This window comes from Erinaceus europaeus, chromosome 14 (genome assembly GCF_950295315.1).
Source record: "Erinaceus europaeus chromosome 14, mEriEur2.1, whole genome shotgun sequence".
Taxonomy (NCBI): Eukaryota; Metazoa; Chordata; class Mammalia; order Eulipotyphla; family Erinaceidae; genus Erinaceus; species Erinaceus europaeus.
In genome coordinates, this window is record NC_080175.1 from 69,766,377 (window position 1) to 69,791,380 (window position 25,004).

The 25,004-nt window shown below is 38.9% G+C and overlaps 1 long non-coding RNA gene across 1 annotated transcript in view; it reads left to right on the plus strand.

Moving 5' to 3' along the window:
• The first annotated feature begins 1,940 nt into the window (after window positions 1–1,940).
• Window positions 1,941–25,004, plus strand: part of LOC132532671 (uncharacterized) — a 30,495-nt gene continuing 7,431 nt past the window's right edge. Inside the window, exons 1-3 of the long non-coding RNA XR_009544578.1 lie at window positions 1,941–2,040; window positions 6,202–6,299; window positions 15,171–15,262. This is a non-coding gene — a long non-coding RNA (uncharacterized LOC132532671). The remainder of the gene's footprint in view (window positions 2,041–6,201; window positions 6,300–15,170; window positions 15,263–25,004) is intronic.

Consider the following 25,004-nt stretch of genomic DNA (forward strand, 5'->3'; position numbering starts at 1 on the left):
ACAGTGATCTTGGGTCCATACTCCCAGAGGGTTAAAGAATAGGAAAGCTATCACTGGAGGGGATGGTATATGGAGGTCTAGTGGTGGGAACTGTGTGAAGCTGTACCCCTCTTATCCTATGGTTTAGTCAATGTTTCCTTTTTATAAATAAAAAATAAAATGCAAAAAAAAAAAACCAATGAGGTCTTGAGTTCGATCCCCAGCAGCACATGTACCAGAGTGTCTGGCTCTTTCTCTCTCTCTCTCTCTTCCTCTCTTTCTCATAAAATAAATTAATTTAAAAAAAAGAAAAAATTAAAGGCAGTAATCAAACTGTACATTTTCAGGCTGACAAGATACTTCACCTAGCGAATGAACCTGGTCTGCCATGCATTTGACCCTGGTTCAAGTCTGGCATCCACTACAATGGCAGAAGCTGGGTGCTATGGTATATTTCCTTCTCTCCCTCTGTTTCTTTTTCTATTTTTATGTCTAGAAAAGTTGGCCAAGTACAGTGAAATCCTGATGATGATGCAGAAAAACCACAAATGGTAAAATTTCCTTTTCTTTTTCAGTGTTGCATATATTTAATTTAAAAAAGAAAGCGTAAAATGTCATCCAACATGCCTTTTATTTATTTATTTTTATTATCTTTACCTATTTATTGGATAGAGACATCCAGAAATCAAGAGGGCAGGGGGAGATAGATGATAGAGTTAGAGAGACACCTGCAGCACTACTTAATCCCTTGTGAAGCTTACCTGCAGGTAGGGGTTTATGGGATTGTTTTTCTTTAATTTATTAATGGTCTATGCAATTGTAAGGTTAGGAGAAACAATTCCATACTACACCCTTCCCCAGAATTCTGGGCCCCTACTGACAGCCACCATGTTTCCCACAAAGTCTTTGATAGTTTGCAGTTTGACTTTTTACTTTTTTCGAAGTTTATGTGTTCATATATACAAGTGAACAAAACCATCCTATATTTAGTTGTCTTTTACCTCCTTGTTCACTTTATCTGGCACAATCAACTCTATTTCCATCCTTTTTATCACAAAGAACAACAAATTATAAATTTCCATAATGCCCAATGCACAGCATTTTTTTTCCCTCACCCAAATTATCACTGTGACTTGGTGTCTGCATTGTGACTCCACTGTTCCCCGGAGCCTTTTTGAAAAATTTTAAAATGTTTATTTATTTATTTTAATGAGTGAGAGAGGAAGCTGCAGAGAGACAGACTAGGGCATTGATCAACTCTGATTTACGGTGGTGTCAGGGATTAAACCTGGGATTTCAGAACCTCAGGCGTTAAAGTATTTTGCATAATCATTATACTGTCTCTCCATGCCATATCTATTTTTTTCTTTTATTCTTCCTTTTTTTTTTCTGACAGAGATAGAGTAAAACAGAGAGGGAAAGAGAAAGAGATGTGCCTGCAGCACTGATCCACCACTTTTGAAGCTTCCCACGCTATAGGTAGGCACAGGGGGGTTGAACCTCAGCCTTCATGCATAATAACATGTGCTCTAACATGTGCTCTCTACTGCGTGTATCATCATGACCCAGTCCCACCAAGTATTCTTAACAATGGAAAACGTTATTAAATATCCTTTAATATATTTTAAAGAGTCAGGGTAGTCTAGCATTTCTTAGTTAATATTAAACTTAATTCTTTAGTCATTTCATTAATAGACCATTTTGGGTGTATATTGGTCTAAATAATATAGCTAAATAATAAAAAAAAATGTAAAGATATGACCATCCCTTGAGAAATATACTATTTTTTTAAGGCTGGTAAAATCGCTCACTTGGATAGTGTCCTACTTTGTCATGTGCGTAACTCAGCTGCAAGCCAGCCTCCCACTGCACTGAAAGAAATGTTGATTTTGTGGTTTTTCTCACTCTCTTTCTGCTTCCCTATTTGCTATTAATTTAATTATTTTTTTATATATTTTTAAAGGATAGAGATAAATTGAAAAGGGAGAGGGAGATGGAGTGTTAAGAGAAAGAGTAACACCTGCAGCACTCTTCACTGCTCATGAAACGTTCCCCTTGGAGGTCGGGACCATGAACTCAGGTCCATGCATGTGTTGATGTGTGTGTTTAGCTGGGTGTGCACATATCTGGCCCCTCTATGTCTCTCTAAAATAAAGAGAAATACGCTTTTTAGTAGACTAAAGTTAATGATAGGTGCAAAGTGTTATCATGTCAATAAAGATACCGTGTCAGTTAAGCAGTAATAGGAGCAGTTATTAAAATGCATAAAAGTACAATAGAGCAAATGGCTAATCTGAGAAAGAGCATTGGGTAAAGTAGAAAGTGAACATGGTCCAAAGATTTTATAGTAGAAATGATTTGTTGAACTGAGTCTAGAGAAATAACAGGTATTTGCTATATGTGTGTACTGGTCACTAAAATTTAGTCATAAAAGATGATACTGTTTTTTACCTATTGAAAAACACATGAATCTGACTCTTCTGAAAGTTTGTGCTAAAGAGATTATTTCAAGGGTACACAGAGAGATGCCCAAGGAACTGGTGTCAGCAGGAGTCCTTCATTCTCAGACACCTGACATATGAGTTAGCAAAGCTTACAAAATTCCAGTTCCAACCAAGTCTGATGGCATTCACAGTTAGATATCCCACTGAGTGAGCACCCTCAAGCTCAGTGTGCTCAATTCCTGGGACCACCACCACTATGTGTTGGCATGCCTTATGACACAGCAATAGGTATCTAGAACGGAAGATAGTGGGGACAGCCTGTGAAACATAATACAGACTTAATAGTATCCTGATGTTTCCAAGCAAGAGCTGCTAGCTAAGTGTCATCAAAAGTCAAAGTACTAGGTCAAGTTGAGAGATAAGGCTGAAGAGAGAAGCAGAAGTCAGGTTACATAAATCCTGATATGCAGCTGGGGAAACAGCATAATGGTTATATAAATGGCTTTGATGCCTGAGGCTCTGAACTCCCAGGTTCGGTCTCCAGTACCATCATAAACTAAGGCTGAGCAGGGCTCTGATAAAAAGAAAAAGAAGATGGGAGCATGGATCAACATGCCAACACCCATATCCAGCTAGGAAGCAATTACAGAAGCCAGATCTCCCACCTTCTGCACCCCATAATGATCCTGAGTCCATGCTCCCAGAAGGATGAAGAACAGAAAGCTTCCAATGGAGGGGATAGGATACAGAACTCTGGTGGTAGGAACTGTGGAATTGTACTCCTCTTATCCTATGGCCTTGTTGATTATTATTAAATCAATAGTAAAAAGAAAAGAAAAGAGATTAAGAAGAAAAGAGTGGGGGGGGGGGTAGATAGCATAATGGTTATGCAAAAAGACTCTCATGCCTGAGGCTCCAAAATTCCAGGATCAGTCTCCGGTCCACCATAAACCAGTGCTTTGGTAAAAAAGAGTGGAGGGGGGCAGGGCCATAGTGCAGCAGATTAAGCTCACATGGTTTGAAGCGCAAGGATGGGTAGAAGGATACCAGTTCGAGTCCCTGGCTCCCCACCTGTAGGTGAGTCACTTCACAAGCAGTGAAGCAGGTCCTTACTGCCTTTCACCTATCTCAATTTCTCTGTCCTACCTAGCAACAATAACAATAATAAACAAGGGCAACGAAAGGGAAAAAATAGCCTCCAGGAGCAGTGGATTCGTAGTGCAGGCACCAAGTCCCAGAAATAACCCTAGAGGCAAAAAAAAAAAAAAAGTGGTGTAGGAGGAGGAAGAGAAATGCTACTATACTATATCACCAAATTTAATTACTTATATAGGATGCAGTGAATACCCATCCACATTTTGAGATGTACCTACTTAAATATTTTTTTTTGTTAATGATCTTTATTACTAAAGATGACCTGTGGAAACTTTGTCAGAATATTATTTATTAATTTAAGACCAAATGCAGCATGCTAGAGTTTGCTTCATTAGTATGCACCCTACTGAGTCTCTGGTAACTTTAAAGAACTAACTGTGATTAACCTTTTCCACTATTAAAATTATAGCTACTCACCTGGAATGAGGCCTGCTCAGATATATTACCAGCAGCCTCATCACCTCTGGCTTGATATAGAATAATTTCATCTCTTCAGTGAAACAACTCATCTAAGCACTATGTACTTGGTTAGCCTTTTGTGTCTATAAAGATTACTTAGTAAGACTATTTAGTTATAGGAATTTCGAGTGAAAGAAAGGTTAACATACTTCCAAGTTCATAAAAATATGCAATACTAAGGCCAAAAATAAGATCCACACATTCTTCCAATTAGTGTTTTTTTTTTTTAAGAACACTTTCCACAGACTGACTATTGGCCATGCTAGAAAGAAACCAGAATTAAGTGGTAAAGTCTTTAATGATTGACTGCAGCTATGTCCATAGAAATACTATTGAGTTCGGCAAACACTTTTGACTTTTGACAGTCCATAGCTGCAATTAATCTATTTGTAGCAGAAAACATGCATTTTGTGTTCACAGAAGACACCAGACAGTATGCAGATAACTCACGCTACTGAGTGAGTTATCTAATGCTCACATTGTGTAGCATGACTGAGGTTTTCGAGTCCTCAGGACTATGTGGTGGAGCTACAGTGGGTAGTGTCTCTCCTTTCATGGACTGCCTCTCTGTCTCTCTCTCTCTCTCTCTCACTGACTCTCACTCTCTGTCTAAACTAAAAAAAGGAAAAAGAAAAAAGAAAAAAAAAGGCCTCTGGGAAGTTATACACTGAGTTCCAGTGATGGCAAAAATCAAAATTAGATTAAAAAATAATCTCGGTTTGAATTTCATTAAACCTGTTTTCATAATTCTTTTTGTCTCTCATGTGATGCACCCACACCTGGGCCATAATAACCCAGATGTTCTATGTTTTGATATTATTTGCTTTCCCTTCTCTAAACAAAAATTATGTTGTCAAGGGTGAACTAAGTTTCAAAAGAAAGCAACCTGATTCTTCAAATTCATGGACATGGGGGTGACAGGTTGATCCATACTCCCAATCTGTTTCTGTCTTTCCTTAGTGGGGCTGGGCTCTGAGGAGGTAAGGCTCCAGGACACATTGGTGAGGCCCTCTGCCCAGGAAAGTCAGATTGGTATGATGATAGCATCTGCAGCTTGGTGGCTGAAAAGTACTGATATAAAGCAGAACAAACAGTTAAATAATCAGGAACGTAAAGGCAAGAATATAGCAGATATTTAGATATTTAGATATAGAGATTTGGGGTCTTCATGTTGGAAGAAGCTTGGAAGTCTATCTAAGCTGTACTCAGATGGACCCGTACTTTTTCTTATTTTTATTTTTATTTATGAAAAGGAAACACTGACAAAAACCATAGGATAAGAGGGGTACAACTCCACACAATTCCCACCACCAGAACTCCGTTTTCCATCATCTCCCCTGATAGCTTTCCTATTCTTTATCCTTCTGGGAGTGTTGGTCATTACACCAGGTCCCTTGCACTGCTTGCCACTGTAGTCTATTTACATAATCACTGTTTTGCCTGAGACCTGCCCTGCCTGCAGGGTATTGGTTTAATGCCCACTGGTTAGATGGAAGCTTGCTACCTTTGTGCTCTTTCCTTCTCTCCACCCACCCCCCCAGCCATTTCCTTTTCCGACCTGTCACTTCCATTTCAAAAGATAGTAAGGCATTTTCTCTGATTAATTAAAGGTTGCATTAGGTTCCGCTCAGCCGCTCAGTTCCTTGTTCCTCTCCCATGTTGCTGAGTAAGAAGCAGCCCAGGTTGGCTCCAGTCGAGTTCTCTCCCCCATGACACAGCCCGACATGGGAGTACGGACCCAGGGTCACTATGGGGTGCTGAAGGTGGAAGGTCTGGCTTCTATAATTGCTTCCCCAATGAAAATGGGCATTGACAGGTCAATCCATTCTTCCAGTCTGTCTCTCTCTTTCCCTAGTGGGGCGGGGACCTGGGGAAGCAAGCCTCCAGAACACATTGTTAGGGTCATTTGCCCAGGGAAGTACGGTTGGCATCATATTAGCATCTGGAACCTGGTGTCTGAAAAAAGAGTTAACATATAGAGCAAAACAAATTGTTGACTAATCATGAACCTAAAGGCTGGAATAGTTCAGATGAAGAGTTGGGAGCCTCCGTTTTACAGATAATTACTAGTTCTATTTTAGTTATATTCCAAAGAGCCCATGACTATACTAGTTTTTCTTTTTTCTTTTTTCTTTTTTTGTTTTCTCCTGAGCCTGACATGCAGGTGGACCCAAGTTATTGTCTGGGGAGATGATGTCATGACTGGCAGAAGGACCAGAAAGCTGGATCAGAGAAGAGAGTAGCTCCCAAATAAGGGAAAAGGTGTGTAAATATTGTTGACTATAAATCCCATTGATTTGATGTGACCTGGGGCCCATATTCAGCTTAGGAGCCTATGTGACCTCTGCATCCCTATAGATCTGAGCTCACATTCTGTGGTCATAAGTAGGAATGTTCCAAGCTACCCCAATTTCAGGACCCATCTTCCTCAGGTGGTAGATAGAGTATGTTGTCCAGCCTCCCTTCAGAGGATGGAACATTTTCTACCATTATTGATCCATGTTGGGGGCACGGTCATATGGGGGCCCACAAAGGGATATATTGTGTTGTTCCTGATAGACATGACCAGTAACAATGGAGAGAGGGATATAATCAAGGTCTAGGCCCATCATGTCTGTGTAGGAACCTCAGGACTCCCTGACTAGGGACCCGTACTTTTGACTGGGCTGGACAGCTAATATACAGGTGGGCTGAAAGTATTGAATGGGAGAATTGTGTCAGAGTTTGAAATAGGACCAGAAAGCTGGATCAGGGCAGAGAATTGCTCCCAAATATGGGAAAAGTATATAAATATCGAAGGGTTTTTTTTTTTAAGCCTAAATATTCTAATTGTAAAGGTTTAAAATATAACACAATAACATGAAATGCAGTAACTTTCTAGACCTACTCAAGACAGGCTTCTTCCTTAAGATTTCAGATCTTTGTACAGCACATAGGAACCACATCCTCTATGGGAAAGATGAAGTAGAAAGGGTAGAAGTCTACTTATGCGTGGGCTATGTATAAGGACACAATGCTCACCCAAAGATTCACTCCCTTAGTTAAAGACACCTACTGCGTGACTCCACTCATATGCAAATACAGAGCACTGAAGCACATGAACTTGTTAGAAAAAAATTTTTTAATTTATTTTCCCTTTTTTTGTCTTTTTTTTTTTATAATTGTAGTTATAATTGTTGTTGTTATTGATGTCATTGTTAGATAGGACAGACAGAAATGGAGAGAAGATGGGAAGACAGAGAGGGGGAGAGAAAGACAGACACCTGCAGACCTGCTTCACCGCCGGAGAATCGACTCCCCTGCAGGTGGGGAGCTGGGGGCTCAAACCGGGATCCTCACACTGGTCCTCACACTTCATGCCACATGTGTTTAACCCACGGTCCTACTGCCCGACTCCCATTAGAAAAAAATTTTTAAATAAAATAAGAAAGTATCCAACCCATGCCTAATATCTTGGGAGAACTATGGTGGTTATCCTGGTGGGAGTGGAGGTGAAAGATGGAGAAACAAAACTTTGGAGGTAGAAATGGTGTGGAATTACACCCTCCCATCTCAGAATCTTGTAAATCATTTATAAAATAAAATATCAATGACAGACTCCCTTGATTACAAAATCTTAATCAAAATAGATAGTCCTACATATATATCTTCAAGAGAATTGACTCATTTACATTAAAATATATTTCTAAGTTGCCAGTGAGATTAAGCTATTAAGAAAAAAAGTCTGCAAAGAGTAATCTCACTGAGAGGAAAAATGACATGGTTTGTCAAGTAGGAGTAAGGGACTGGATGAATCACCCCTTACCACGTGCCATGACATAGGTTCAAACCTGACCCCGCATGGAGAAGCTCCTTTGTTGTGATTTATCTATAATCTATCTATCTATCTATCTATCTATCTATCTATCTATCTATCTATCATCTATCTATCTATCTACCTATTTCCTTCCTTGTCTATCTCTTTCTCTCTCCTCATCTCTGTTTTCCTGAATGAAAAAGTGACCCTGGATTAGCAAAATCACTAATTTGTGAGACCCAAGTTGCCTTAAAAAAAGGGGAAGAAGAAGAAAGAAGGAGAAGAAGAAAGAAGGAGAAGAAGAAGGAGGAGGAGGAGGAGGAGGAGGAGAGAAGGAGAAGGAGGAGGAGGAGGAGAAGGAGAAGACGAAGATGAAGAAGAAGAAGAAGAAGAAGGAGGAGGAGGAGGAGGAGGAGGAGAAGGAAGGAGGAGGAGGAGGAGAAGGAAGGAGGAGGAGGAGGAGAAGGAAGGAGGAGGAGGGGGAGGAAGAAGAAGAAGAAGAAGGAGAAGGAGAAGGAGAAGGAGAAGGAGAAGGAGAAGGAGAAGGAGAAGGAGAAGGAGAAGGAGAAGAAGAAGAAGAAGAAGTAGAAAAAGAAGAAGGAGAAGGAGAAGGAGAAGGAGAAGGAGAAGGAGAAGGAGAAGGAGAAGGAGAAGGAGAAGGAGAAGGAGAAGGAGAAGGAGAAGGAGAAGAAGAAGAAGAAGAAGAAGAAGAAGAAGAAGAAGAAGAAGGAGAAATGGTGATGGTGGTATGGGAAGTGGCACAGTGGATAAAGCATTGGACTCTCAAGCAGGAGGTCCTGAGTTTGATCCCTGACAGCACATGTACCCGGCAGCACATGGTTCTTTCTCTCTCTCTCCTCCTATCTTTTTCTCTCTCTCCTATCTTTCTCATTAATAAATAAAATATTTTTTAAGAAGGAGAAGAATCAGAAGAGATTGGGAATGAGCTTGGTGCTATGTGAAAGAGTGGTCAAGTGGTCTTTGAAATGGGTAAGGCCCACATAGCATAGACTTAACATTCTTTAAGGAAAGTGTGTGTTCTGGTTCTTTTCCAAGATTTTTCAATGTTTTGGAAACAACAATCAGGCTGTTCATTTATGTGTGATGAAAGATTTTTCTGAACAGCTCAGCTCTAAATTTAGAGAACTTTAAGAGAAGTGAATTATCTTTGCAGCCAACAATGCTGAACAGGCCCTAGGGAGCAGGAAAGGAGAGAGGCAAGGAAACATTTGTCAGCCACCCTTGAAACTTACACGTTTGTCTGTGTATTAAAGCATTTTCCTTAAAAAATCTCAATATTTACTTGGCTGGCACAAAGTATTATTAAAGTGATATTCTAGGAGCAAGAACTTCCTTAATTTTTCCTGATTCTGACTAATGTTTTTTATCTGATAGCATCTTGTATGATGGTTCATAAGACTGAAGTCTGAATTCTAATACTAGGTCAGTCAGAAAACCTTTGACATGGACTTAGTGATATTCACATTTTCTTTCATTTTTAAAATGTGAAAGATTACATAATACTCTTTATGGTCCCTGCATGTAACTCTGATTATCTTCTTAAACAGAAATGTATACCCTGTGTTTTGTGTGCTGCTATCCCACAAAGTCCAGTTTTGACTTTTGTTGTATTTAAAAAATAAAAGGACTTTGCAGGAGCATGGCAGCTCAGCACTGGTGTAAAACAATCAAGGTTTATTACATGGCAACTCCACAGTATGGAATGGTATATTTTAGGTACAGCAAGATAGGCAATTATCAGCAGAGATACAGGTTACTCATTATGGCTTTAGAGGAGAGTCTTAAGAGTTTCCCAGCTAGCTCGGTTACACGTGTTCAGTTCTCAGAAGCAGCCATGAAGGGCAAATCGAGAAAGTCAGAAAGCTGGGAGAAGAGAGAGTGTATTCGCACAACTGATAGAGTGAGGGGCGGGAGTGGGTTGGGAGTAAGATGGGGTGAAGAAGCAGGACCCACTTCTGGGCCCCTGCAAGTTAAATAACTTGGTTTATGTAATTCCATTCATTAGCCTGACTTCAGCCATATGCTAAGTCCAAATTCATATTGTGATCCAAAGTCACAACAGACTTTTCTTTTTACAGGCTTTGTTTTCAACATGGCAACTTACATTGCCTATAAATAGCAGAAAAATCAACTTTGCCTTCCTAACTTAACTGATTTGCCTACTTATGTCACTTTGCTTCGTTCATGGCTGACTAAAAAATCTTGACAAATCCTGACTACTGTTTTCTAGTTCGACCCCCACTACAGAAGTGCCATGCCTTGTGATAATAGTAGAATGTTCCCATGCTATTCATTTTTTTAAAATTTCATTATCTTTATATATATTTATTGGATAAAGACATGCAGAAATTGAGAGGGAAGGAAGTGATAGTGTGGGAGAGCGATAGACATCTGCAACACTGCCTTACCACTTGCAAAGCCTTCCTCCTGCAGTTGGGGACAAGGGGCTTGAACCCAGGTCTTTGCACAATATAACATGTGTGCTCAACCAGGTGTGCCATCACCTGGCCCCCTATTCACATTTTTAAAAAATATTTATTTATTCCCTTTGGTTGCCCTTGCTTTATTGTTGTAGTTATTATTGTTGTCGTATAGGACAGAAAGAAATGGAGAGAGAAGGGGAAGACAGAGATGGAGAGAAAGACAGACACCTGCAGACCTGCTTCACCACCTGTGAAGCGACTCCCCTGAAGGTGGGGAGCCGGGGGCTTGAATCAGGATCCTTACCTTGGTCCTTGCACTTTTCGCCACCTACACTTAACCTGCTGCACTGCTGCCCGACTCCTTTCACATTTTTATATTTAATACATCCTACCTTGAAGTTATAAGAGCTACCTTCTCCAACCACAGGAGAGAGAATACCTTTGAGCTCTGAAATTCTATGGTTATTTTATTATTGTTGTTGTTGTTATTTTACTGCTACCAGGGTTATCACTGGGGCTTGATTTCTGTATAACAATTCCATTGCTCCTGGTAGCTTTTTTTCCCCCTCCTTTTTATTCTTCTTCTTCTTCTTTATTTGATAGGCCAGAGAGAAATTGAAAGGGAAGGGGCAGGTAAAGAGCGACAGAGATACCTGCAGTATTTGCTTCACTTCTCTGAAAGCTTCTCTGCAGGTGGGGAACAGGGGCTCAAACCCAGTAGTATGTTTGTAACCTGGTGCACCAACTCCCAGCCCCTACATATTGATCTTAATTTAAGTTATTATATTATCTTCAACAGTCTTCAAATTCAGTGCCTTGGGTTAAAATTTTTCTCTTTAATAGCTGGAGTTCATAAATCTACTTTGTAATCAAATGTACTGAGTGTTCTTTCATAATTTGACTAAAATTACCCTTCCACTTTTATTATCCACTGTGTCTACTTTTCTTCTTCAAGGAGACCAACGTTCCTTTGTCTGATCTATTTAGATTTTGGATTCATCAGTGTGTTAATGGGAGCTGCAGGCCTGGTAATGGATGAGATCAGTCAGCCTGAGCACAGATTGAGAAGGCTAGGGAGAATAGTCTAATATTTTAGGGCAAGGTTTGAGAGATTTCAGCAAAGGAAAAGACATTAGCTGTCACTCCATCGAAATATGTGTAGGCAAACAGATTAATTCTAACCTTTGGAAAGTGGAAATGAACTGGAGACTGGTCAGCGCTGTGTGAGGAAAAGAGAAGTCGGAAATGGAAATAAGATGGCTCACTTTCTAGACCTGCTAGGTGCCCTTCAGATGTTCTTCCAAAGCCTTTATTTGACAATTCCTGGAATGTGAGTCTCCAGTTATCCGATGCAATATTTGCATTTCTGCTATGAAAGTTTATATATAGAATAAACTGAGAGTCTCGGGGCGGGGGGACCATTAGCAGAAAAATAGTTCAGCAAAGGGAAAATGACAGTGTTGGAAAGGATGCCAAGAAAAGGTAGATATTTCCTGTGAAAAGTGAAGGTGTTCACACAAGAACTTGTGCCAAGAGACAATTTCAAGAGATACCACAGTGAGAATGCAATTTGCAGAGAGTGGACACATGAATGGTAAATAAGGTTTCAGTATGTGTGCAGGTGAGTGGAAGGAGAAGTATAATGCAGTGGGCAGGGAAGGCTCACAGGAAGTCGGATTTTGAAGCGAGATGGCTTAAAGACATTTATATAGTAGTAGCTAACATGAAGGAAGGAACAGAAGATTCAAGAAAGATGACAGGGTAGGAAAATATGATAAAAGTGGTAAGAGAACAAGGATGGACTCTACCAACAATTTAAGTAAAAGTGAGTCCTATCAATTAACTGGCTTTTTTCATAATTAACTGTTCAAAGCTATGCTACCATTGTTTTCCTTATACTCTATTTACTTATTGCAGTCCTGTATTTGAAATTTTGTTTTACCTAGACTATACTTAAATGATAGTGGTACAATTCCCCAAACTGCCCTTTACCGTTCTAGTGAGTCACAGTGCTTACTATTACCCATCAATACAAACTATAAAAGAGCTTCTTGTTTTAGATGTAAATATTTAGATTTACATAAATACCCTGCCAATTAAGCTAGTATTCCTAATCTTATTCGTTTCAGATTCTTAGACAACAGATAAGATGTCCCTAAGTAATAATACACTTTAAAAAGAATAATTATAGTAGAAAAAAAAGTTTTATCACCAAGGAAATAAAACAAGCATTGCAGAGGTTTGATGAAGGAAAGGACACACTTTGGAAAATTCATTTTGCAGTTAAAGTGTGCTCTGAAGCTTTGAAAGGAGAATTGCTGAAGTTAAATTAAGTAATACCCTACTGACAAACACCAAGAGAGCAGTGTGCAGTTTTGCTGGAGTTTATTTGATACCTGACAAAATGACTGGATCTGAGACAATCATTAAAAATCAAAGGCCACTAAATTACATAGTAAATAGTGTGTAGGTCTTGGTCTTTTAACACAAGGAAAAGGAGCCTCAGTCAATTTGCCAATCACCTTAGACAGAGCCTCGGTTCTGAATAAACTGTTATAAGTAACACAAGTATAGCAGATTAAGCAGCAGCTGTTTACAGAAACTCTACTTTAGTAACTGTTAAAACATAATGTAGGAGGGAGTCCGGTGGTGGCGCAGCGGGTTGAGTGCAAGTGGCAAAGCACAAGGACCTACGTGAGGATCACGGCTCTAGCCCTCGGCTCCCCACTTGCAGAGTAGTCGCTTCACAAGCAGTGAAGCAGGTCTGCAGGTGTCTATCTTTCTCTCCCCCTCTGTCTTCCCCTCCTCTCTCGATTTCTCTCTGTTCTATCCAACAACTATGACAACAATAATAATAACGATGAGCAACAAAATGGGAAAAATATCCTCTAGGAGCAGTGGATTCGAAGTGTGGGCACTGAGCCCCAGCAATAATCCTGAAGGAAAAAAAAAACATACTGTAGGGTGGAGGTGTAGCATAGGGGTTATACAAAAATACAGTCATGCCTGTGGCTTCTCAGTCTCAGGTTCAATCCTCTGTCCCACCATAAACCAGAGCTGAGCAATATTCTGGTAAAAAAAAAAAAAAGTTAAAAACATAATGTAACTTGCCGGTGACATTTGATGGGAGCAGTTACACAGGACACCCTGCACAAGCCTCTGTGTTTGCTGACTCACTTGGAGATAATTCCAGGTCAGCTTCTGTGGAGCTCCACACAATGAGGTAAGTGCTAAGAAGTCACACAGCCAGCTGAGAAAGGGGAATCTATAGTGCTTCTTCTTCTGTAGGGACAAATTAAGCCTCCCACTTTTAATCCTCCATGGGAGGAATATAGATCAGCTTTCTCTTTAGACCTAATGTTGTATAACCTCCCCACCAGTGCTCCCAACTCTTCTTGTAGAAGTGAGCCCTGCAGGGCACCAACTGACCATGTTAGGGCCAGCTCACTGCTTCCAGCTCACAGTTCTGTCCTGCAGTTCTAGTAGAGTGCAGAGTATCTATAAATTGTGTTGTATGGATTTATAAGTTACATAGTATATATTATCTTGTACATATATCATAGGAATTCATCTAATTTATTATTAATTAGCAAAAGGTCTTCAAAAAATCTTTATTGTATTTATCATAAGAATGTTATGAAAGCTTAAGAAACAACTGTCTCCTGGATTTAATTTTCAAGAGAGGGTGGCTTTTGGGCCACAAATAACTGAGCTGGATAGTGTGCTCCTTTGCCATGTGCGTAACCCTGGTTCTGGCCCCATTCCCTGTTGCACTGAAGGGAGCTTTGGTGTTGTGTTGTTCTCTTCTCTCTCTCTCTCTCTCAATAAGTAAATTAATAAATAGGAGAGAAGCTAGCTTTCTCATGAAAATAATTTACAGATACACACTAAGAACCTATGGCTTGCTTCATTCTTACCTTAGACTACTAGGAAATAGAAAAGCTATATGCTATCCATCTATATGTCCTTGGAAAAATTAAAGAATAATATGATTTTTTTTTAATTTACCTGTCTCAAAAAAAGCAAGACTGTGAAGACTTCTCTATTTAGCCAGTGGTGTTTCCTTTAACTAAACAAGAACTTATACTAATGGTTTTAGCCTGTCCCCACATGGAACATACCTGCTTCTTCACCAACTCCAACAGCCAGTGATTTGACTCCTACCATTCAGGAATTATTTAGTCTATTACTCAGTTACAGTGTGAGCATATCTAAATTTCAGAACTATTCACTCATTCCTTCATGGAAAAACATTTTATCATTTGGAGCACAAGGCTTAGTTCAATTCTCTTTGCTTTTAGTCTTCACTTCCTATTCATTTCTGCCAGTACTTAGATCAACATGTCACCAACCTCATCTCCATTTGGTGAGTTTATTGCATACATTTATAATATGATTAAATTATATTCTCACAAAATGCAACATTTCCTGGGACATACTGACCTTCTGAACTCCTTAGTTAAATGCATACATATTAAAGTTTACTTCTCTGCTACTAAGTTCTTTGAGTTTTGACAAATCCATAATATACCATACCAAGTAGATTCACCATTACAAAGGTATTCTCTGTGATTCACCTGTTTCCCTTCACCACCAACCTCCACTGATATGTTTTAATCACTATAACTTGGTCTTTTCTAAAATGTCATAAAATTGAATCTATATAGTATGTAACCTTTTGAGAGGAGCCTCCTTACCTCAGCATTTGGTCATTCAGATCCATCCAAACCTTTCTTCAGTGGCTTGATAGCTCATTTTCTTTTACTTATCATTGAATAATATTTTATTATAGAGATGCACAACAAACTTTTGCTCATCTATTTATAAGAAAAAATCTCACATTTCCTATTTTTGGTCATTATGAATAAAGTTATTATAAATATTCATTCACAGGTTTATGTGTCTCTACTAAGCCTCAAGCAATTTCCTAAAACTACCATGAAAGTATTTCTACCTGTTTATGACTTTAGTTGCTTCTATTTCAGGTAAGTGTAGATTTCTGATTTCTTGAATAAATTCCCCATTGTAAAAGAAACCACTAACAACAGCAACAACAACAACAACAAAAGCTCATGTATTGTATTACTCTAGGAAGGCTCAGTATCTGATGGCTTCATGTATATCTGTGAATTTTTTTTTTTTATTATTAGTCATATGGCTTTTCTTGTCTTAAATACAAGAGAGGAGACTTAGAAAATCTTTCTTCACATATTAGAGATGAAATCTTAAGATCTGATTTATTTTCCACTCATTTAGAAAGAACTGCCCACATATAAATTTTAGAGAGTTGAGAAAAAGATAGAGATGCAGATTAAATATTAACTCATAATAATGTGACTTACAGCTCATTTCTTCCTCAAGACTTATTTTTCTCCAACTTTTTAAATTTTCATGTATGCTCCATATTTTTAAGACTACCACCAACAATTATTGCTGTACTATATCTTATAGAATGAATCAGCCACATTCTTCTTTTTCAGAGTGTGAAGTTAAAACATTTACTGCCATTTTCCTGTCTTTAACTTTGAAACTAGCAAACATTCCTACAGACACTTCCATGAAAAGTTAATGGTCTTTACCAAGTTCTACTCAATCAGCTACTATATTTACTGGAAATTTTTGTCCGCTTTGTAAAACTTAATAATGTCTCAGCACATGGACACTCATGGACAGCAAGCTGTTCAGTTCCCAATCTTTGAAGACAAATAATTTCACAAAATAGTGAGACATTAATATATCTGAATGCAAAATGAATGAGAGTCATTATCTGTATAACAGTTAATTCCATAAAAATGAATTGAATACTTTGAGAAGAAATAAATATTACCAAGTAAGCATCAGAGAGAAAAGATTTAGTGAGAAAATCTGAAAAATCTCGGAAGAGTCTGCAAGTATTTTACTGAAAATAAAACTATAAACAAAACAAAGCAAAACAAAAAAAAAACTGTATTTACCAAAGACCTGGGTTCAAGCCCCAACTTCCCACCTGCAAGGGGGAAGTTTTATAAACACTGCTGCATGTATCTCTCTCTCCTTCTCTACCGCCCCCCATCCCTTCTCAAATTTTCTCTGTCCTGTCAAAAAAAAAAGGAATGGTGTGGGGAGGGGAGTATGGCCACTGGCAACCCCAGCAATAACCTTGGTGGAAGATAAAACAAATAAACAAACAACCACATTTAAGAAATTGGGGAGCAGGTGTCTGAATAGGAAAGATCTATAAATGGAAAGATCTATAAATGGACAGCTCCACATAGAAACTAACGTGACTCGCAGCCAGGTGGTGATGCACCTGGTTTAGTGCACACATTACAGTGCTCAAGGATGCAGGTTCAAACCCCTGATCCCTACCTGCAGGGGGAAAGCTTCACAAATGGTGAGGCAGATCTGTAGGTGTCTGTCTATCTGTCTCTCTCCCTTTCTCTTCCACCCCTCTCAATTTCTCTCTGTCTTTATCCAATAAATAAATATTTAAAAAAGAAAGATAAAAGAAAAGAAACTAACCTGAAACCCAAACAAACTTACATCAAAGAACATCAGCATCCAGGTCATGAGGTCATGGAAAGGTGCACTGCCCTAAGGGTGGAAGGGAGAACACAAGACAGCAAGTTGCAAACTGGAGGGGACCTGGAGGCCCGTTGTACTGAAGTCCTGGCAACCTAGTCCTGTTCTAATGTAATCCCAACAACATTGCAACAAGAGCTAGAAAAGACAGAGTCTACTTGTTTGCCAGTAGTCAACACTCTCGGTGATTGTATCATGTTTCAGTAATTATTTGAGTGGGTTGCTTGCTAAGGCTGAAGTGCTCAGAGTGCTTGAATAGAACCTTTCAACTTGAAAAGACTAAGAAATAAGTTGCACTTGTATTCCCATTATGCAGATATGGTGACAGAAGGCACACGCAATCTGATGAAACCTCTTTTGGTCTATGTAGTTTAGTTGTTCTTGTCCCATGCTTTTATAAATCAACAACCAAGTCAAAAAGAAAATAATGTGACAGTTTTCTACAAAGCTAAATCAAGTTTAACATTCAACCCAGTAACTTCACTTTTAAAATTCAGCTGAAAGGAAATGATATTGTATGTTCACACCAAGGACTTTCATGTTCACGGCAGAATTATTCATAATAGGCAAAACACAGAAACAACTCAAGTGTCTCTGAGTGAGTGGATATGTGTGACTTATAAATACAATGAAATATTATTGTTAAAATACAGGCATAAAATAATGAAATACACTGTAACAAAGATGAATCTCAGAAATGTTACACAAAGCAAAAGAAAGAAAAAACAATAGATCACTTATTTCACAAATCCATATATGTAAATTGTACAGAAAAATCTGAGAAGACAGAAACTTGACTATTATTTGGTTAGAATGCTAATGAGACAAGATGTTTAAATGGGCATAAAAAATTCTTACTGGGGCAATGGAAATGATATAAAACTAAATTGTGGTGATGATTGGATAGCTATTTAAATTTATAAAACTCTTTAATTTATGCATTTTAAAAAAGGAGGAATTTTATGATGTGAAAATTATGCCTTAATAGAGTTGTTTTAAAAGTTATGGACAGGAACAATAGAGAGGTGATAGTTGTACAACATTTGAAAGTACTAAATGTCACTGAATGGTACATTTTACAATGATTAACTTAATGTTATAGGAATTTCAACTCATACAAGCTAAACAACTAAAATGTCTAGACACTGATAGAATGCATGCTTTTGTATGCATTGTAAAGCTTGTTTTCTGATGAACTTATTTATGTATTTACTTTTATATGTGCTTTTATTTAAAACAAAATGTAGGAAATAAAAAAGGAAAATATCTATTTCCCACTGCTTTACTACCTAACTTTGATTAATTTGGAGCATGTATCTATGCTAGTCTTGTACATTTTTAGCAAAAATGTAATCCTACTATAAGCATAGATCTATGATGTGCTTTTTATGCCAATTTATTCACTTTTATTGAAGTAACATTGTTTAGAAAGACTTTGTTTTAATGATACAGTTTCACTTTTTCTTCAAAATCTGTGTCACCACTCCTGACCCACCTACGAAGTGCTAACTCCCCCCACCACAGACCACTGGATGTTACTCCATCCCATACTCCTTCATAGTGTTAGTTATTAAATATGCTTTTGCAACTTTACCTCACACAAATATATTCTGATAAGACGGCATGGTTTTGAAGTTTAGAAAACAAAGGCCCACTTATCTCAGAGATAATACCTACTCTGTGGTAAATACATGGGCTATCCAGCAAACAATAACTCAATAACTACTCTGTAAATCATGTTCTATGCATTGGATTGTGCTCCTTAGAAATCCCTATGTTGCTGTTATAACCCTCAGTGTGACTATATTTAGAGAAAGAGTCAACCAGGGAGTTATTCAATAAGCCCTGTCCCAAGAAGATTCGTGGACTTATTATGAAAAGAGACACCAGAAAGCTCATCATCTGACTTCAACTTAAATGCACAAAAGAATATGGCCATCTGCAAATCTGAAAGGAAGTCTTCATAGACTGAATTGACTGATCTATCAGCCTTGGAATTCTAGAACTTGAATCCAAGCATGTTCGAATATAGAAAGTCTACTTGGTTGTCCTGACAATTCACTACATGTGGACTTCCAACAGGATAAGAGACTAATGGAACTAAGACACTGTGTTGCGAGATATATTCAGAAGTAATTTTTTTATATCTATATTATACTTTTATATATTGCCTGCTATATATGCTAACTATAATTAATGAAAGATCATACATACCAGAGTGCAGGATTTTTATTTTTATCTTTTATCCAGAATCAAGATAGTAGGTATTTTAGTCACTGTGGAGCACATAGTCTCTGGAACAACTACTTAACTTAGCCTTGAAAGCATAAGAACAGTGATAGGCAATAAGTGCATAAATAAGGATGGCTGTGCTTCAGTAAACTTTATTTATAAAAACAGACTGTAATTGGGGCTTGATCATTGTACCATACTTTATTAATCCCTACTAAGTCAACAGGAAGTGAAGGAAGGCACTTATAAAGGAAGTGATCAAAGTCATGTTTTTAAAAATGGATTTGGTAGTAATGATTTAGAAGATGAAGAAGACAAAAACATAGAAAACTTGAGAAGTCTAAAACTGAATATGCAATGTACCAAGAGAGAGAGAGAGAGAGAAAGAGAGAGAGAAAGTAATGTATACCTAGCATGGCTATGGCAGGATTTTAGAACTAGGCACCCCTTTAGAATTCAGATTGAGAACTTTCCCGTTTAAAAATACACATGAATAGATCATATGTCAGGGCCAGGTGTTGGCGCACCTGGTTGAGCGCATGCATTATATTGTGCAAAGACCTAGGTTCAAGTCCCTGGTCCCCACCTGCAGGGGGGAAATCTTCACAAGTGGTGAAGCAGTGCTGCAGATGTCTCTCTGTCTCTCTCCCTCTCTATCTCCCCATTTCCTCTTGATTTCTGACTGTCTCTGTCCAATAAATAAAGATATTAAAATAATCTAAAAATAGATCATATGTCAGTTTTAAGTCAATAGCTGATTTGCTTTATTTAAGTCCTTTCTTGATATGAAGTGACTTTGCAGATATCCAAAAGCAACTACTCCTCCTGCACATGTATCCATGCACAGCCTCTGTTCATCTAGGTGTTTATGTCTTATAACCCAAGCAACTACAGGAAAATGTTTTTATTTTTAATCACATTAATTAGTAAATCAACCAAGGAGTAGTGATGTGGCATAAGAATCATACTGAGGAGTTTATGCTTTACTAATTGCCTTTAACTCTAACACAAAGTTGGGCTGATGAATTAGAATAAAATCACTCATTTAAAGGTTCATGCTTTAGAGTAGCTAGGAAATAGGCCACTTGGATTTTTATTGCTTTTCACAAAGTTCTTTTGTATCATGTTAGTATTATAATTTCCTTGTGAGTCAATGAATGAACTGGGTTGACTATCCTGTTTAGCAGATGAAGAAAACAGTCAGGGGGATTTGAATTTACTTGGTCAGGATCACCTGATTAAACAGAGCTCTATCAGGGGAAAAAAAATAGACAAAAAAAAAGCTATGAATTTCCATATACATAAGCTATTAGTCACAAACTGGAAAGTGAACAATTCAGTTAATGAACCCATTTTTGTCTTTGTGATATCAAAACATTGGTTTGACTCATATAACTTTTAAATTAACCAGCTGTTTAGGTAACATGATACAAAACAACTGTGTTGTATGCTTTACATTGGGTTCTAGTTCTCCCCCGCCAAGAGAATTGGATCAGTCCTGTTAGTTTTGCGGGCCTGCTTGGCTCCGCCCCTAGGAACCCCGCCAGAGTTCCATAGTTACAGGGTTCCAGAGTTTCAGAGTTCCAGAGTAAGAGAGAGTGCTTGCACTGCCGCAAAGAGACAGCAGAGTCCTGTTTGGTGATTAGTTTGTCTTAGTTTATGAATTGTTGTTCGTGAATAAAGAAATACAGCTTCCCTGCCCAGCCGTATGTCTCTGGTCATCTCTGTTACCCGCCCGTGAAGCTAGCCCGGCCAGCTGGAGCCTCGGAATTTTTAACAACAAAACAACACAACTGGCATTCCAAGACACCCATTACATTTCCCAATTAAGTTGTATTGTTTTATAATTGTGAGCAAAAGATAACTCACTCATTTCTTCATACATTGCTTACTGGTTAAGCAGTTACTGAGGGCTGAGGGTAGATAGCATAATGGTTATGCAGACAGACTCTCATGCCTGAGGCTTCAAGCAGTTACTGAACACCAACTATTTCCCAAGGAAGGGCTCTGTGCTTAAGTCGTGATAACTGAGTCACACTACAGTCTTAAGTCTCATAGTGGGTATAAGAAAACCAAACACATACTGATTAATAAATGACAGCTTGTAACTGTTATATGTTGGCAGAAACCTTGTTCTTACTATCTCTGGGAATTTTCCCTTTGAGAAAAGAATATTTGCTGTAACTCTAGTCTTTTGAACTTAAGTACAAATACTACTATTAACAGTTTTCCATTTGTTTAGATTTAATTTTTCTGGATCACTACCCTGAAAAATACTTAAATTTTGCATTGAGTACTTGCTATTTTTTTTAAAGAGCACCAATATTTTTTAATGGAGAAATAACAATCTTCAACAAGTGATTCTGGTAGGATATTCACATGCAGAAGTAAAAATATGAACACCTATCTCTATACAATATACAAAAACTAAGTCAAAATGTATTTTTAAAGAAACCTAAATATTAAAGGAAAAGTTATAAAATTCTAGGAAATATAGGTTTAAATCTTGGATCTTGTATTAAATAATTTTTTACCATTTATTTATCTTTTTTCTTTTCTTTATTTTTTTATTTATAAAAAGGAAACACTGACAAAACCATAGGATAAGAGGAGTACAACTCCACACAATTCCCACTGCCACATCTGTGTATCCCATCTCCTCCCCTGATAGCTTTCCTATTCTTTATCCCTCTGCGAGTATGGAGCCAAGGTCATTGTGGGATGCAGAAGGTGGAAGGTCTGGCTTCCGTAATCGCTTCCCTGCTGAACATAGGTGTTGACTGATCTATCCATACTCCCAGCCTGCTTCTCTCTTTCCCTGTGTTGAAGGGCTCTGAGGAAGCAGAGCTCCAGGACTCATTGGTGGGGTTGTCTTTCCAGGGAAGTCTGGTTGGCATCATGCTAGTATCTGGAACCTGGTGGTTGAAAAGAGAGTTAACATACAAAGCCAAACAAATCGTTGACCAGTCATGGACCTAAAGGCTAGAATTGTGTAGATGAAGAGTTGGAGGGGGGGGCTCCATTTTGTAGATAGCTAGTAGCATATTTTAGTTAATATTCCAAAGGGCCTGTGGCTATAATAGTGTTTTTGTTTGTTTTGTTTTGTTTTGCTTGAGCCTGAAATCTGATATGCAGGTGGATTCTAAATATTGTCTGGGGAGATGATGTCATGACTGACAGAAGGACCAGAAAGCTGGATCAGAGAAGAGAATAGCTCTTCTATTATCTCTTCTAGATGGGAAAGGTGTATAAATATTGTTGATTATTAAAAAAAAAAGTATTTATTGTTGATGGTAAACCCCATCGATTTGATGTGACCTGGGGCCCATATTCAGCTTAGAAGCCTATGTGACCTCAGTATCCCTGTAGATCTGAGCTCACATTCTGTGTTCATAAGTAGGAACATTCTATTTATTTATCTTATTAGAGAATAGCAATATATACCATATTTAAGAAATTATAAGCATTGCCTCATTCCTATAAAAATAACTTAATAAATGTAATATAGTACTGAATTTATAGTATGCTAGAAACTAAATAACGAGTATGAATGTCTAACATTTTTGCATTATTTCAAGTTTATCTTTTACTTATTATAACTTTTATGTTTCAAAAATTACTGCTAAAATACAGTTAACATTGAAGCATATTGTGTATAATATCACTATATTTCCTTTCTCTCTCTTTTTTTTTTATTAATGAGAACTATAAGAGGAGAGAAATAACCAGACATCACTCTTGTACATGTGCTGTCAAGGATTGAATTTTGTACCTCATGCTTGAGAGTCCAATGCTTTATCCACTGAGCCACCTCTCAGATCTATCTCACTCTTTCTCTCCCTCTTTCTTTTTCTTTTTGCTACTAATAGTGTCCTGCCTCAATATTTTCAGTTGAGAAAGGACATATATTAATGGGTATTTCTGAGAATAATGGAGTTGTCCTATAACTGGTGAGAATATAGGAGCTCTTGAGGACACAAGAATGGTTCTTCCTTGATGCAGATGAGTTAAATAAACATTCAAAGTAAAGGAAATAGTCTGAGCCATCTATTAATACATATTTTAAAATCATGACTATTAGATGTAGTAGTTTTAAAGTTTTAAGTATAGTTGCTTTCCTGCTTATAGTGTGAGATGGAAAATTCCTTTCCCCTACAAAAACAGAACCTATCAGTAAGCCACCAGTTGTTTACCAAGACCCCGCATACAGGCAAGGCTTATCAGGACCTTTGCACAAGGAAACTGTTTACCAGAAGGCTGAAGCTGATGGCGGGAGGATGTGGTGACCCTACCTGACTAGGTTCTATTGGTTGTGTGGTTTTGCAATGTTTGAAATTAGCCCGCACTTTGCTTTTTGCTAGGTTTGAAATGATTGGATTCCGTGTTTTCTATAGAATGTTGAAATCCCAGACTGCAGCACTGAGAAGTGACGACTTCCAGGCTGCTGGGGTCCTGGGTCTGAAACAGGGCCTGGACACCTGGATCTGAAACAGGGTCCAAAAGCCTGGATCTGAAACAGGGTCTGAAAGCCAGGGTCTGAAACAGGGTCCTGGAGAGTGTGGCTGAGGTACCACACTATAGCCAGGTGAGGTAGGGTTCTGCTAGGATCCAACTCCTGAGACAGGGTTCCCTGGTTCGAATACGTGTCTATTGTGTCTCCTTGTGTCTGTTTTCTCTCTCTCCCCCCTTTTTGGGCGATTCACAAAAAGATTGACCTTGTCAGTGCAGTTGACAGAGTCTGGCCAGAGCTACTCTCCGGTGATTCCTGAAGGCCTGGCTTGTAATATCTTAGTAGCGGCGGCCGGTCAGGTAATCGCTCCTTCTTGACTGAATGAATGGTCTGTGTGAATGTTTGTGTGAGTTGTGTGTGCCTCATGGTCAATAGACTACGGGGCTTGATTGGGCTCTAACCTGCATTTCTGTGGAGTCGTTTTAGCTCAGTGGAGATTCTCAATTTACTGAGACCAAGGCCAGGGATCATATGGCTACTCCTAAGCTAAGACTCCTTAAGGCTCCGCAAAGGGCCCGGCCAGGCGAGCACAGCTGATTGCCTGTCCCCCATAGGGGGGCAGTTCTTCCAATCTCTAATAAATTTTTTAAATCTGTGTTTGTGTGTCCGTGTGGTTAAGTGTCAAGCAAGCTGGAGTCCCCTTCGACCGAGGCTCTATACATCCCCAGTAAGGGAGAAGGTCCTAAGTGGACACCCTTTGGGTTAGTTGGGGGAACACGGGAGAGTGAGAAGACGTGTGAAAGTGTATTGTGTGCCGGCCGGTGTGTAAGTGAAAGAGTGAAAGGAACCTTTGGGCTGATTGCTGTATTCCTTGTGACACTGTTTGTCTCCTTTCTGTTCCATTTTGACAAGAAAATGGGACAGAGTCAGTCCAAGAGCTGCCAACTCATCCCCCTTGAATGCCTAACTAAGAACTTCTCAGATATTTCCAGGAGAGCCACTGGGTTTGGAACCCAGGTGGACGTCTTCACACTGAGAAAGTTCTGTGAGAGGGAGTGGCCAACTTTTGAGGTCGGCTGGCCTGAGACAGGGAGTCTTGACCTGGGAAAGTGCGTAGCGGTGCACGCTGTGATCTTTGGGAACCCCGGGCACCCAGACCAGATGCCGTACATTGAGGTCTGGATGGGTATTGTTCATGACCAGCCAAAATACTTGTAAGAATGCAGAGGTGACCTCAGAGGGAGGCAGAGGTTAAGAGCAGATCAGGAGTGTTTGTGGCTGAGAGCAGGAAAGGGGAAAGGTTTCCCAGGAGACCCACCATTCCCATCCTCCCCATGCTTCCAATTCCCCTCTGCGAGTAAGGAAGTGGAGGAATGGGATTCCTCCTCCTCCTTATGCTGGCACCCCAAGGGCCACTGCTCCTGAGGGGACCCCTCAAGTGCCTGATTCCACCTCGGGGTCCCTATCAGGAGTCCTGAGCCCAC